Source organism: Corvus hawaiiensis, chromosome 31 (assembly GCF_020740725.1).
Source record: "Corvus hawaiiensis isolate bCorHaw1 chromosome 31, bCorHaw1.pri.cur, whole genome shotgun sequence".
NCBI classification, from domain to species: Eukaryota; Metazoa; Chordata; class Aves; order Passeriformes; family Corvidae; genus Corvus; species Corvus hawaiiensis.
In genome coordinates, this window is record NC_063243.1 from 2251644 (window position 1) to 2265447 (window position 13804).

Consider the following 13804-nt stretch of genomic DNA (forward strand, 5'->3'; position numbering starts at 1 on the left):
CCGCGCTGCCAGGGCAGAGGTGGGTTTCCCATCCCACCTTCTCATGTCTTCCCCATGCTCACACAGGAAAAACCACAGCTCAGCTCGTGGGGTGTACCCTCTCTCTCTAGCAGGGGGACGACGGGCTCTGACTTGGGGGCCTGTGACTCGCACTGGTGCCACACTGACCCTCCTCATCTCCTCCCTCATCTCCTCCATCTTCTCCTTCATCTCCTCTTTGAGGTCCTGGACCACAGCAGAGACATGAGCTTTCAGCGGGCCATTGATCATGCTGTCATAATGCCTGAGCCTGTTGGCAACAGAGCCCACTGTTTCTCGGGTATTGTCAGCATCAATCGTTGCAATGAAGGTGGTGTATTGCGATGGCCCTAGCCTTGCCAGGTTCCACATCATCTGTCCTGTGCACCTGACCTTATCGGGGTCATTATCATGCTGTCCATCCTTCCCAAAGAGTACCTCTAATATTGCCACCTCTCTTAGCTGTTGGATCCCTTGCTCGAGTGTCTTCCACTGCATTCTATGATGATACTCCTGCATTCTTTCTTTGTGAATGAACCTTTCTCTCACACTCATTAAGAGCCGCTCCCAGAGAGAGAGAGGCCCTGGCTCCCTCACAAATATCTGGTCCACACCTGGGTCCTGGGTCAACGATCCCAGATACCTTGCCTCACCACTATCCAGTTGCACACTTGTGCCCATAAGGTCCCAAACCCGAAGCAGCCAGGTGGTATAAGGCTCACGCCCCCTTCGCACAATGTCGTTTCGCATAGCACGGAGACTGTCGTGCGACAGGGACTCAGTAATGATTTCTGGCTCTGGCTCTCCTGCTGGTTGTGAGGGCCCTGGTTGCCCATCATCATTAACTGGTCGTACTGATTTGGTCTTATACTTCCTCCTTTGCACAGGGGCGACTGCTGCTGGCTGTGGTTGTCCTTGTGGTTCAGCTGAAGCCTGGACGGTTGTAACATCCGTGGGTTCCACTGCTGCACCATCGGACTCACCCTCTTTGGGGCAGGGAGAGGGTTTTTCACTAGCTGAGGAGGTGTATTCCCTTAGCAATTGGCATATCTCCTGGCGCACCTGGCCCATCTCCTGGCACATCTCCTTGCGCACCTGACCCATCTCCTGGCATATCCCCTGGCGCACCTGACCCATCTCCTGGCACATCTCCTGCATCCCTTTTGCCAGTACCCCCACCCAATTTGGGTAGTCCATTTCTGAGGTGGACTGTTGGGCAGTATCAGTCTGTGGGGCAGGATCTCTAGTGTCTGGGGCTGTGGCAGGCTCTGGCTCTGGGGTAAGATCTCTAGTGTCTGGGGCCGTGTCAGGCTCTGGGGCAGGATCAGGCTCTGGGGTAGGAACTCTACTCTCTGGGGCCATGTCAGGTTCTGGGGCAGGATCTCTAGTCTCTGGGGCTGGTGTCCGGGTAGATATCCAAGCCAATCTCAACTTATCCTTGAATGCTAAATAGAGTAGGCCTATCAGCAGCAGATGGTTAGTATTCAGAGGGAATTTAAACCCTTCGAAAATTGATGGGGTGGGCCCAAAGAACTGGTTGAGGGGTTGGGAGAAAACTTCCCCTGGTGTCATTTCCTCACAGAAGGTACCATTGTTAACATAACCCCAAAAACATGTGCTCAGTGTGTGATAGCTGTTTATCCATGTGCCCACATTCCGGAGGAAGTTAAAAACCCATGAATTCCTCACCTTCTCGACCCATAACGCAAGCTGGATAACAGCAATGGTAGCCTTAGTCAGAGGACCCATATTCAAGTAAGGAGCTGCAAAGGGGAAGAATATAGCCACGGCTACATGCCACCCAAACCAGGGTAAACTAGACCACATAGTGCTGCCTAACAAGGTTCCAATATCCAGCACACAAAATAAAGTTATCGAGGAACTGTTATTCCTTTTTCACCTCTATCTCTTAATGCCCTCAGGCCCCACGTTGGGCGCCAAGATCTGTCTCGGTTTTGAAAGACAGGTGTCTGCTAAGGAAGGCAGAGGCCCCCCTTGAAGTGGCAGATATAACCCCTTTTCCCTCCAAGTTATTATATTTTGAAATCAAGGGCCTTTAGGCAAAGATGTGGGAAATAGGAATAACAGTTCTTTACTCTATATATATATGTATATAACCAGTCAAACAAAACAACAACAACTATGGCAGTAACAGCAAACACAAACCCAGTGCCAGCCTTCTCGGCTGTCAGGCTATTTCCCCTCGGGTGCAGTTCCGCTCGCAGCCGGCAGGGGCGCTGGCGGCTCCCGGTGAGCAGGGCAGGTGCGATGGTTCCCCCGCGGCTGCAGGGGGCGCTCCGGAGCGAGCTCGGGAAACCCGCGGCTCTGGTGCCCTGGGATCCCGGGAAGGATGGAACAAAGGCTTCACAAACCGCTGGGCAGCCGATCCCGGACTCTCAGGAACAGCAGGCTGGAATGGCAGGGACGAACGCAAATCCCGGGTGGCAGACGAGATGTATCCAGATGGGAAAAAAACCACGGAGGCCCAGGCAGGCAGGGTGAGCAGGGCTGCAGCGTAGCGAAAGCTCGAAGCAGCAGCGGAGCAGGACAGCCACAGCTCGGTCTCCAGCAGGGCAGGGAAAAGCGGCTTTTGGGGTCCCGGCGTTGCTTCCAGCAGGAAGAAAGAACGGCCAAAAAGAAAGCAGCAGCAGCTCCTTTCTCTGCAGCTTCTCTCTCCGGACGCTCAGAGCGAACTGTCCCCACACCCAGGTGTAGACAAAAGAGTAGCCAGGCCCGCCCCACTCCCCTTTTTGTCTTTCTTAAGTACAGCTATTTGTCCCCTAGCAACATGCATATGGGAGAAAATTCCTTTAACAGGAAAACCTAAGACTAAACTAAAACCCCAGCAAGGTATCAAAGCTTTATTCAACACTGAATATGTTGCCCCTATTTGTATCCCTCTTCCCGATTGCTATAAACTCTCCATGCTACATCAAGCAAAGTCTCTAAATTACAGCTCATTGGACCTTGAATCTTCTGGAGCTTCCGCCTGATGTCTCCTGTGGAATGTCCTAAAAATAAGTTTACCAATTACTGCACTCCTTCTTCCGATCCAGGATCCAAGGTGGTATAGTGGTGCATCCCATCTTGCAAGTTGTCTAAAAATTCAGAAGGTGTTTGAGAGGGACCCGGCTTAATAGCATACAGGGCTGAGCAGTCTATGGCTTTAGGGATTGCTCTTTCTAGCCCTTTTATTATGAATCCCCAGTACCTTTTTAACTGTGCCATTTCATCTGGCTCATTAGGGCCCCACTCTGGATCCTGAAGAGGAAGTACCTTTTTAACATCCTCCTGTGTTATCCTGCAATCATCCTCAGCCATATTCACAGCTGTCTTTATAACTAATTGCTTTTCTGATTCAGTTGGAGCATCAAGCAGTAACTGAGTATCAGCCCAATCAGGATTGTGTTGCTTTACCATAAATTTAAATTTCTTAGCAACCCCTATTGGGTCACTCTGGTAATTTCTGGCCACTTTTTCCCAGGCCTCTGTATCTATAATAGAAAAGGGGATTTTAACTAATATAGGAATCCCTTCATGATTTACTGTTTCCCTTAAAGGTGCTTGTACGTTTCTTTCAGTTCGCCCCCGGGTCCTTAATGTTATAGGACCCTGTGGGGAGGGTGATTCATCCTCTTCGCTGCCACTGCTTGGTAAAGGTGGGTAGAGGTTAGTTATCGATTTCCCTGAGGGAGATGAACTAGAAAGTGGAGCGGGGTTTGGGGATGGAGATGATGGTAACTCTGATTCTGTATCATTTGCTACCCCTCCCCCATCTCCCTTTTTAGGGGGTGAGTTAAGCAGATCTGCCACTTCTTGTTCTTGGGCTTCTACCTGATATACCTTGTCAGGATGGGTACATCTCTGGTTTATTGAACATGCACCACAACATTGCTTAGGTTTTTCATTATTAACTTTGTTATCCTTTTCAAAAGCCAATACTAAGGAATCCGAGGGTGGTCTGATCCCACACTCTTTTTGTCACTGAGGTTGATTTCAAAGAGTGAAAAATAATCCAGCATAAACAACCTCTGGCCATTTTTGCTCACATCTAAGAAAAAGCATTAATTGCAGTAATGTTTCATAATCCAGTGTACCAAAAGGCGGCCACTTCATACCCCCTTCCAGTTTATAAAGTGGCCACATAATAAGTGCATAACTTAGTAAGCTCCCTCGTGGTCTCTGCACCACTATGATTCACCATCTTTTTCCAGTGTGTCAAAACACATCCCAAGGGGCTACTCTTAGGAACCTCTTTGCTTTCGCTTGCCCCCATTTTTAAAATTCTTTTTTTTTCTAACGCTTTTAAACTTTATCCCAGTTCCAAAGTTTCACTTCAGGAAAGTCTTCTGGTACAAAATTATACTGGGCACACTCAGCTTTAATAATCTCTATTTCTGTAAAAGCCTGGAAATCCTGTTATCCAGTGTATCAAGTAAGCTATCACTACCATATCTTTCTTTACCAGTTGCTAACAAAATCTCTACAGCTATCACAGTTGCCTTTTGTTCTTTTGTATAACAAAGATAAAAAGTTCCCCTCCTAGGTACCTTCCACCCGAATACTCGTGGAACCCACAGTTCTTGACAAATTACACAACGAAACACTACCCATGGGCTACAGCCGCAGCTATCCCTTGGGCAGGGGAGCTCCTTTAAAGCGGGCTTTTGCCTTCCACGTCTCCTATTTCTAGGCATATAACTTCACTACTTAAAAAAAGGCTTGTTAGTTTCAAAAGTCTCTGAAAAAAAGCAGGCTTGTTAATCAAAAATAGCAAAAAAAACTTATTAGTCATTAGAGGAAAGGGAAAAACCCAGCTTGTTAAGCTTTAAAATCTCCAGAAAGGAAAAACAAACTTACTAGTTTTAAAATAGCAATTAAGTCTATAAGTTTAAGGGTTCACTAAAAAACCTAATAAAATTCATAACACACTCCCACACTCCACCACTTTAAAAAGCCCTCCTTTTTATTCAAATCTAAAAAATTCACACAGCACACAAAAACACAACACATTCAAATGCTTCAAACAATTCACTCAAAACTCTTATACCAACAATTTCAAACTTACAAAGCCCACTGCCAGCCTTTCGCAACCCTGAGCAAATATTCTGCTGGGGTTTCGCAAGGCTCCGCTAAAATCTGGCGAGCTAGCGAGTTCCAGCTTGTGCTGCCGCCTCACTCACTCTGCCGAGCGAGGGGGGTTTAGCTTGTGCTGCTGAGCGAGTGGGGGGGTTTAGTCTTGAGCCCACGCTACATGCTACGCCGCTCCGCCTCGCCGCTAAGGTTAAAATTATTAGCCCTTTGTCTGGATGTTACCCCGCACCAAACTACCAAATTTAAACTCACTTACAATCAAACTTTTCAAAATATACTAAAAACTTACAAAACAAAAATCCAAAGCTACAAACTCAAATCACCCCGACTGGTCGCCAAAGTGACGCTGGGCATAGTTTCAAACTAACTCTGCTCACTCCTTTAAACACAAATTTAACAACTTTTAAATGCATAATTACCACTTTTATTCACTAATACCTTAATCCAAATCTCACCACCACCATTCACACAACTCAAAGCTCATGCACACTATTAATTCCTTTCTTACAGCACACTCCAAACACAAAAAAAATCCCTCCACTCTCTTGAGCACAGAAATCCTTCCACTAACTCAACAAACACAAACTTTTTAAAACCTTTTTTTTTTTTTTTTTACACAAATATGTGGCTAATCCGCTCCAAATACACACAAATCAAAACACATACAATACAAACTCTTGCAAACTAAAACTCACACGCAACGCGTTGCTAATTCACAGTTCAAGTACACCCTTTTGGCACAACCCACCGTACCACTACAGCACTTGTGCAGCCCAGGGAGTCTGTACTCTTTGACCCAAAGAGGCCCCTGTAGACCTGCAGCGCTTCCCTAATGCATGTGCACAGCACTCCAAGATGGAGTCAGTCTTTCTCTCTGTTTGCCGCTTGTATCCAAAACTACAAGCCAATGCTGCTTTTAAGCCACGGACCAGACCGGAGCCGACAGCGCTACCGCCCGTACTCCTCTGGTGTGCAACCGCGCGGTCCTCGCCCCCCTCTACGAGAACGAACCAAGCCGGAGTTCTTGCAGCCGCTTGAACTCTGCAGCCACACGCGCTGCACGGCCACCCACACTGCGCGGCCAGCTCTCCTCCACGAGACACCACAGGCAGCACCCCTGTACCTCATTTCCCACCCCAGGAAACAGAGGCAATTCTACTCCACTTACAGGAGATGAACCTTTGGAGCCATTACCAGCTCCGCTAAAATTACTATACTTTCTGCGGACACTTACAACCAAACTCTCCCAGGCTTCCGCTTCGCACAGGGCGTCCTGCTGTGTCTTACAAGCTGCCTTCTTTGAGGTACCCTTTATTTTTATAAACATACCTCTTTGTCCGTGGTTCTGGCAGGTCCTGGTCTCTCCCCAGGGTGTCAGAGGATCAAGGAGCCCCCTCTCCCCAAAATGCAGGGCGGGCACCCGAGGGGGGTCCCCAGACCCTTGGCCCCATGGCCAGATAGAGCAGACTCCTGGCTGGCTCACCAGAATGATTTACCAAAATATGAATATTGATCTGTCTTGCTTTGAAAGACAGGTGTCTGCCTAAGGAAGGCAGGAGCCTCCCTTGGAATGGAAGATGCAACCCCCCTTCCCTCCAAATTATTGTAATTTTGAAATCAAGGGGCTTTCAGGCAAAGATACGGGAAACAGGAATAAGAGTTCTTTACTTATATATATATAAACACATATATATAACAAGGCAGGAAAGAACCCCAACTGATTTAAACTGACAGAGTCAGATATGACCTGACCCTGTTAGTCAGGGTAGCAGTAGCAGCCTGATAAGGTGGTGGCTGCAGTCCTCCTGAAGTGAACGGATATGGTTCTGTTGAAGCAGTGATCCTACGTAGAAAGATCTGGTCTTCCTCAGAAGGTCCAGTGGTAGGTATGTAGCTCTTGTCCTCTGGAAATCCAGTGGGAAAGGCTGCCTGCAGTCTTCAAAAATCGAAGTTTAATCCAGGATGGGATGCTTGGTTTCTCCATCTGGATAGAGCATCTCACAATGGAATGATGAGTCATGAGACAAGGCACTGATTGGCCATTAACAGGACATAGTCTTGAGGGAGGAGGCAGGGAGCACTGCCCCACCTGGTTTTACCAGCTCATGAAGATGGTGACAGAATACATGCTTGTGGGCACATCTTACATTGTAACCTAGGACATAATCCACCCCGTATTCTATTACCATCTACATCATACCCAAATCAATACCCTCTTACAGATATCTATACATATATATACAATAACATCTTACACACAGTTCGCACTTAAAATTAGGTCTCCTTGTGGTACACAATGGGTTTTCCTCATCCTTTTGCATCACCCACCAGGTGCAACCTGGTCTCTGAGCGAAGACAACCCCACAGATGGGTTTGTCTTTGCTCGAGGCAGAACTAACCCAAACAGTTTTTCCAAGCATACCTCTCATGTGCACCACTGGAACCTTATCCCCATCTGTTGTTTGTAGGGGTTCGGATTGGGCAGGGCCTGCTCGGCTGGTGGAGCCTCGGGTGTTAACTAACCAGGTGGCTCTTGCTAAATGCACCTCCCAGTTTTTGAAAGTCCCTCCACCCAGTGCCTTCAAGGTGGTTTTAAGCAATCCATTACACTGCTCAACCTTCCCAGCTGCTGGTGCATGGTAAGGGATGTGGTACACCCACTCAATGCCATGTTCTCTAGCTCAGGTGTTTATAAGGCTGCTCTTGAAATGAGTCCCATTATCAGACTCGATTCTCTCAGGGGTACCATGCCTCCAAAGGACTTGCTTTTCAAGGCCCAGGATGGTGTTCCGGGCAGTAGCGTGAGGCACAGGGTAGGTCTCCAGCCATCCAGTGGTGGCTTCTACCATTGTGAGCACATAGCGCTTGCCTTGGTGGGTTTGAGGCAGTGTGATGTAATCAATCTGCCAGGCCTCCCCATACTTGTATTTGGACCATCACCCACTGTGCCACAGGGGCTTCACTCGCTTGGCCTGCTTGATCGCAGCGCATGTCTCACAATCATGGATCACCTGGGAGATACTGTCCATGGTTAGATCCACCCCTCAGTCTCATGCCCACTTATAGGTGGCATCTCTGCCCTGATGGCCTGAGGCATCATGGGCCCATCGAGCTAGGAACAACTCTCCTTTATGTTGCTAATCCAAGTCTATCTGGGACACCTCTATTTTTGCAGCCTGATCTACCTGTTTGTTGTTACGATGTTCTTCATTAGCCCGGTTCTTGGGGATGTGAGCATCTACATGGAAGACTTTCACAGATAGCTTCTCTACCCAAGTGGCAATGCCTTTCCACTCCTCAGCAGCCCAGATTGGTTTTCCTCTGTGCTGCCAGTTTGCCTTCTTCCGCCTTTCCAGCCAACCCCACAGAGCATTGGCTACCATTCCATGAATCAGTGTAGAGGTAGAGCTTTGGCCACTTCACCACTTCTCTTTAGCTATGTCCAGAGCTAATTGGACAGCTCTGAGTTCAGCAAATTGGCTCGATCCACCTTCTCCTTCAGTAGCTTGTGCAACTCGTTATGTGGGGCTCCATACAGCAGCTTTCCATTTCCGGCCAGCACCTCCAATTTGGCAGGAAGCATCAGTGAAGAGGGCATATTGTCTTTCACTCTCTGGTAGCTCATTATACGGTGGGGCTTCTTTGGCACGCATCACCTGCTCTTCTTCTTCAGAAAATAACCCAAAAGTTTCACCTTCCGGCCAGTTCGTAATTATTTCCAAGATCCCAGGGCGACTTGGGTTTCCAATTCGGGCGCGCTGCGTGATGAGGGCAATCCATTTGCTCCAAGTAGCGTCAGTGGCACGATGCGTGGAAGGAACCTTTCTTATGAACATCCAACCCAGCACCGGTAGTCGGGGTGCCAGGAGGAGTTGTGCCTCTGTGCCAATTACTTCTGAGGCAGCCTGGACTCCTTCATAAGCTGCCAAGATTTCCTTCTCTGTGGGAGTATAGTTGGCTTCAGACCCTCTGTAGCTTCGGCTCCAGAATCCCAGTGGTCGGCCACGAGTCTCCCCAGGCACCTTCTGCCAGAGGCTCCAGGACAGACCATTGCTCCTGGCTGCAGAGTAGAGCACGTTCTTCACCTCTAGTCCTGTCCTGACTGAGCCAAGGGCTACGGCGTGAGCGATTTCCTGCTTGATCTGGGCAAAGGCTTGCTGCTTTTCAGGGCCCCAGTGGAAATCGTTCTTCTTTCGGGTAACCAGGTAGAGAGGGCTCATGATCTGGCTGTACTCGGGAATGTGCATTCTCCAGAAACCTATGGCACCTAGGAAAGCTTGTGTTTCCTTCTTGTTGGTTGGTGGAGACATTGCTGTGATCTTACTGATGACCTCAGTGGGAATCCGACGTCGTCCATCTTGCCCAGGAACTGGATCTCTCGGGCAGGTCCCTTGACTTTGCTTTTCTTGATGGCAAAACTGGCTTCCAGGAGAATTTGGATGATCTTCTCTTCTTTCTCAAATACCTCTGAGGCTGTGTTCCCACACACAGTGATGTCATCAATGTACTGCAGATGTTCTGGGGCCTCACCCTCTTCCAGTGCAGCCTGGATCAGTCCATGACAGATGGTGGGACTGTGCTTCCACCCCTGGGGCAGTCGGTTCCAGGTGTACTGCACGCCCCTCCAGGTGAAGGCAAATTGAGGCCTGCACTCTGCTGCCAGAGGAATGGAGAAAAAAGCATTAGCAATGTCAATAGTGGCGTACCACTTCGCTGCTTTGGACTCCAGCTCGTACTGGAGCTCCAACATGTCCGGCACAGCAGCGATCAATGGTGGAGTCACTTCATTCAAGGCACAATAGTCCACAGTCAATCTCCATTCCCTGTCAGACTTGTGCACAGGCCAGATGGGGCTGTTGAAGGGTGAGTGGGTCTTGCTGACCACCCCTTGGCTCTCCAGCTCACGGATCATTTAGTGGATGGGAATCACAGCATCTCGAGTTGTCCAGTACTATGGTTCTGTTTGCTGTTACTGCCATAGTTATTGCTGTTTGTTTGCCTTGTTATACACATATAGATATATAATAGTAAAGAATTGTTACTCTTATTTCCCATATCTTTGCCTGAAAGCCCCTTAATTTCAAAATTATAATAATTCGGAGGGAAGGGGGTTGTAATTTTTTTTTCTTTCATTTCAATGGAGACTTCTGCCTTCCTTGGCAGACACCTGTCTTTCAAACCAAGACACCCCCAAAACCCTCGAATCATCCCTCAGCTGGACCCTGGAGAGGAGGGAACCCCAGGAGCCATGGGACCCTGATGAGCCCAGGGAAAGGAGAACTCAGAGCCCCAGAACCCCAAACTGGAGAGATCAGAGAAGGAGAACTGCTGGGAGGGTTTTTTGTGCTGACTCATGGTGGTTTGGGGTTTTACGGACACAAAAGCCCTGGAGACTTCCAGACACCACTCACCCTTGGCTGTGTCCCCACAACGTTTCCATCCATGTCATTGTCCCCCATGTCTCGATCCATGCCCGTGTCTCCCAATGTCCCCACGAATGGCCACGTCCGCGTCCATGTCCACATGTCCCCGTGTCACTCTCCATGCCTATGTCCCATCCATGTCCATGTCCTGCAATGTCCCCACCCAAATCTCAGTTCAATTTCTTTATTTTTACTCCAATTTTGGGGGTTTTTAGAAGATGAAGAGAAATGAAAAGAAAACCAATGCCAAAAGAAAAGGATTTCTGTGTTCGTGCTGGCTGTGGATCCACACGCTTGGGTAGGAGGGAAGAACCTTTTTTGGAGGGGTTTCCATCCCACTGTCTCCATAATCTTGGTCTTTGCCTCAGTCCATCACCATTTGGCCGTGGAAGACACCCTTGGGCCAGAGAAAATTGGAATCGTGTAATCATTGATTGGAAAAGATCTCCACGACCATCCAGTATTCCTGGATGACACAGGAAGAAAAGATTGAACGGAAAAGATTATTTGGGGTTGAAAGTCAACAAATCTGCTTTCCCCAATGAATTCCCGATGTCAGTCTGCATCCCGAGGGATGTTCCTGCCCCTGGGTCCATCCAGGTGCCCACGGGGAGCCAGGAAGATGTGGAGACCTCAGCCAGGTGTCTTCCCAACATGGATCACCAGGAAAACAGATCACCAGGGCTCTGCCCAACGGGGGTCACTGGGGATCATCCAACGCCGATCCTCCCACGGGGGATGGAGCTGGAGCAACGCACGAAGCTCTTCCCGCACTCGGGGAACTCGCAAGGCTTCCCTTAGTGGTGGCTCCGTTGGTGTCGGGTCAGGTGAGAGCTCTGTGAGAAGCTCTTCCCACATTTGGGACACTCATAGGGCCTCTCCCCAGTGTGGATGCGCTGATGCTTCACAAGGTGGGAGTTGTGTTTGAAGCCCTTCCTGCAGTTGGGGCAGCGGAAGGGCCTCTCATCCGTGTGAATGCGCTCATGTTTGAGGAGATCGGAGCTGGTTTGAAACCTCTTCCCACACTCAGAACACTCGTAGGGCCTCTCCCCGGTGTGGGTTCTCTGGTGTGCCCTCAGGTCAGAGCTCAGTCCAAAGCTCTTCCCACATTCCAAGCACCCATAGGGCCGTTCCCCGGTGTGAACCACCTGGTGCTGGATCAGCTGGGAGCTGCTGGTGAAGCCCTTCCCACATTGCCCACACTCATAGGGCCTCTCTCCAGTGTGGATCCTCTGGTGCTGGATCAGGCCAGAGCACTGCCGGAAGCTCTTCCCACATTCCAAGCACTCATACGGCTTTTCCCCAGTGTGGATCCTCTGGTGATGGATCAGGCTGGAGCTCTGGCTGAAGCTCTTCCCACACTCCCCACACACATAGGGCCTCTCCCCAGTGTGGATCCTCTGGTGCTGGATCAGGTGGGAGCTCCGGCTGAAGTCCTTCCCACATTGCCCACACTCGTAGGGCTTTTCCCCAGTGTGGATTCTCTGGTGTTCCCTCAGCTTGCAGCTCCACCTGAAGCCCTTCCCACATTCCAAGCACTTGTGGGGCTTCTCCCCACCCTGAGGCTCCTCCACCAGCTCCGAGCTCCCCCTGGATCTCCGGCTGCCTTCCCGGATCAGGGGGGCTCTTTCCTCCTTGGATCTCTCTGGGCTGCGTTTGCAGCCCCTCCTCATGTGGCATCTCCGGGACTTTTCCTCCTCCTCCATCTGGCCACAGCTTGGGAATGACAAATCCTGGTTTGGAAGGAGAAACAAGGGGTGAGCGCCTTGGGCTGTAGGTTCCTCCAGCCAGAGTCTATCACCAGGCATCTTGTGTCTGTAAAAACATCCAAAACACCAAGATTCACTCCAGATGTTCCCCAAACATCAAGACACAGACCCAAAACTCCCAAAACATCAAGATTCAGACAAAACCCCCTCCAAATTATAAACATTCAGCCCCCACAAAAAAACAAAGCAACAACATGGAGACCAAGAAACCTCAGAAACACCAAGATCCACCCACGGGAAAATCATGGATCCCCCTCCCTGATCACCGGCTGGATGGGGGGGGGGGCAACGCTCCTGGGGCTGGGGGGAGGCTGCAGATACAGCGAGTGCTGGAACCTTGCGGTGCCTCCTCTTCCTGCTCCTCCTCCTCCTCCTCCTCCTGTATCCCTACTCTTCCTCACACTCCTCTTCCTCACACTACTCCTTCTCCTGCTGAATCCCACCTGCTGCTCCCACGTGCATCCTTTCACCATTCTGGTCTCCAGCCCTGCTCCTCCAGCCTTTCTCCTCCTCCCCCCAGGCCCAGCACCCACCCCTGGCTCGCTCTGCCCCCCAGAGCTCTCGCATCCCACAGCACCAGCAGGGATGCAGCTGCGGCAGCTCGGGCTGCGGCAGCGCTGGGCTCTCGGCCGCTCCTGCCCGCACTCGGCCCCCGCCGCAGCCACTTCTGCCAGCACAGCACGGGCCGGCCCGGCCTTGGCGCTCCCCCCCTCCCACCTCCCCAAATTCCCCTCGCGGGGGGCGCCAAGGCCGGGCCACACGGGGGCTCCAGCTGGGGAGCGCCGGGCGCTGCGGCTCTGCCTGGCAACTGCTGACTCACCAGCGCCGCGCCTTCTGATTGGCTGAGCGCTGCCTGAGGGCCGCGCCTGCACCAAGGGGGGACACCCTGCTCCAGGGGGGATGGCCCGAAAACCGGGCACCCCCAGCCAAGGAACAACAGCAACGCCTCCCTACAAACACATGCTCTCAATCTGCTCGGACACAGCCACACCGACTTGGACACAAGCAAGTGACACCAGAAACCATCAGCTCCACAAAATGGCACTGATTGACACACACTGCTGCTCAGCCAAGCTCCTGCTCAATTCCTCAACTTCCAGAACAACAACAAAGCCTCAACACAACCATGGACATCGTTTCCTATACAAAAGGGGACAATGTTGAGGTAGTTTGCACATTCTCCCAGAGGTAATTAAGGACATGGACACCCAGCGGGGGTAAAAAGGGAAGTCGAGAAGGAGTGTCAGCAACAGGGGACGGATGGTGTTGGTGTGCTGGGAAAGGATTGGTTGAAGGGAGTGTGCAGGAATATGGTTAAGGCAAACAGCAGCAGGAGGAATGTGTGTGATAAGAAAGGAAAAGGAAGATGGAAAAGAGGAGGAAGAGAAAATAGTGAGGACTGGGATGTTTTTCAGCACCATCTTATCCTCAAATTTTGCCAGCTGATTGAGATCTTTTGTATCCCCAGTTTCCAGGACAGGGATAGAAAGAAGTTCATGA

At 50.3% G+C, this 13804-nt stretch overlaps 1 pseudogene; it reads right to left on the reverse strand.

The window, feature by feature from the left end:
- Positions 1 to 12493, reverse strand: part of LOC125318741 — a 33232-nt pseudogene extending 20739 nt beyond the window's left edge.
- Between the last annotated feature and the right edge of the window lie 1311 nt (positions 12494 to 13804).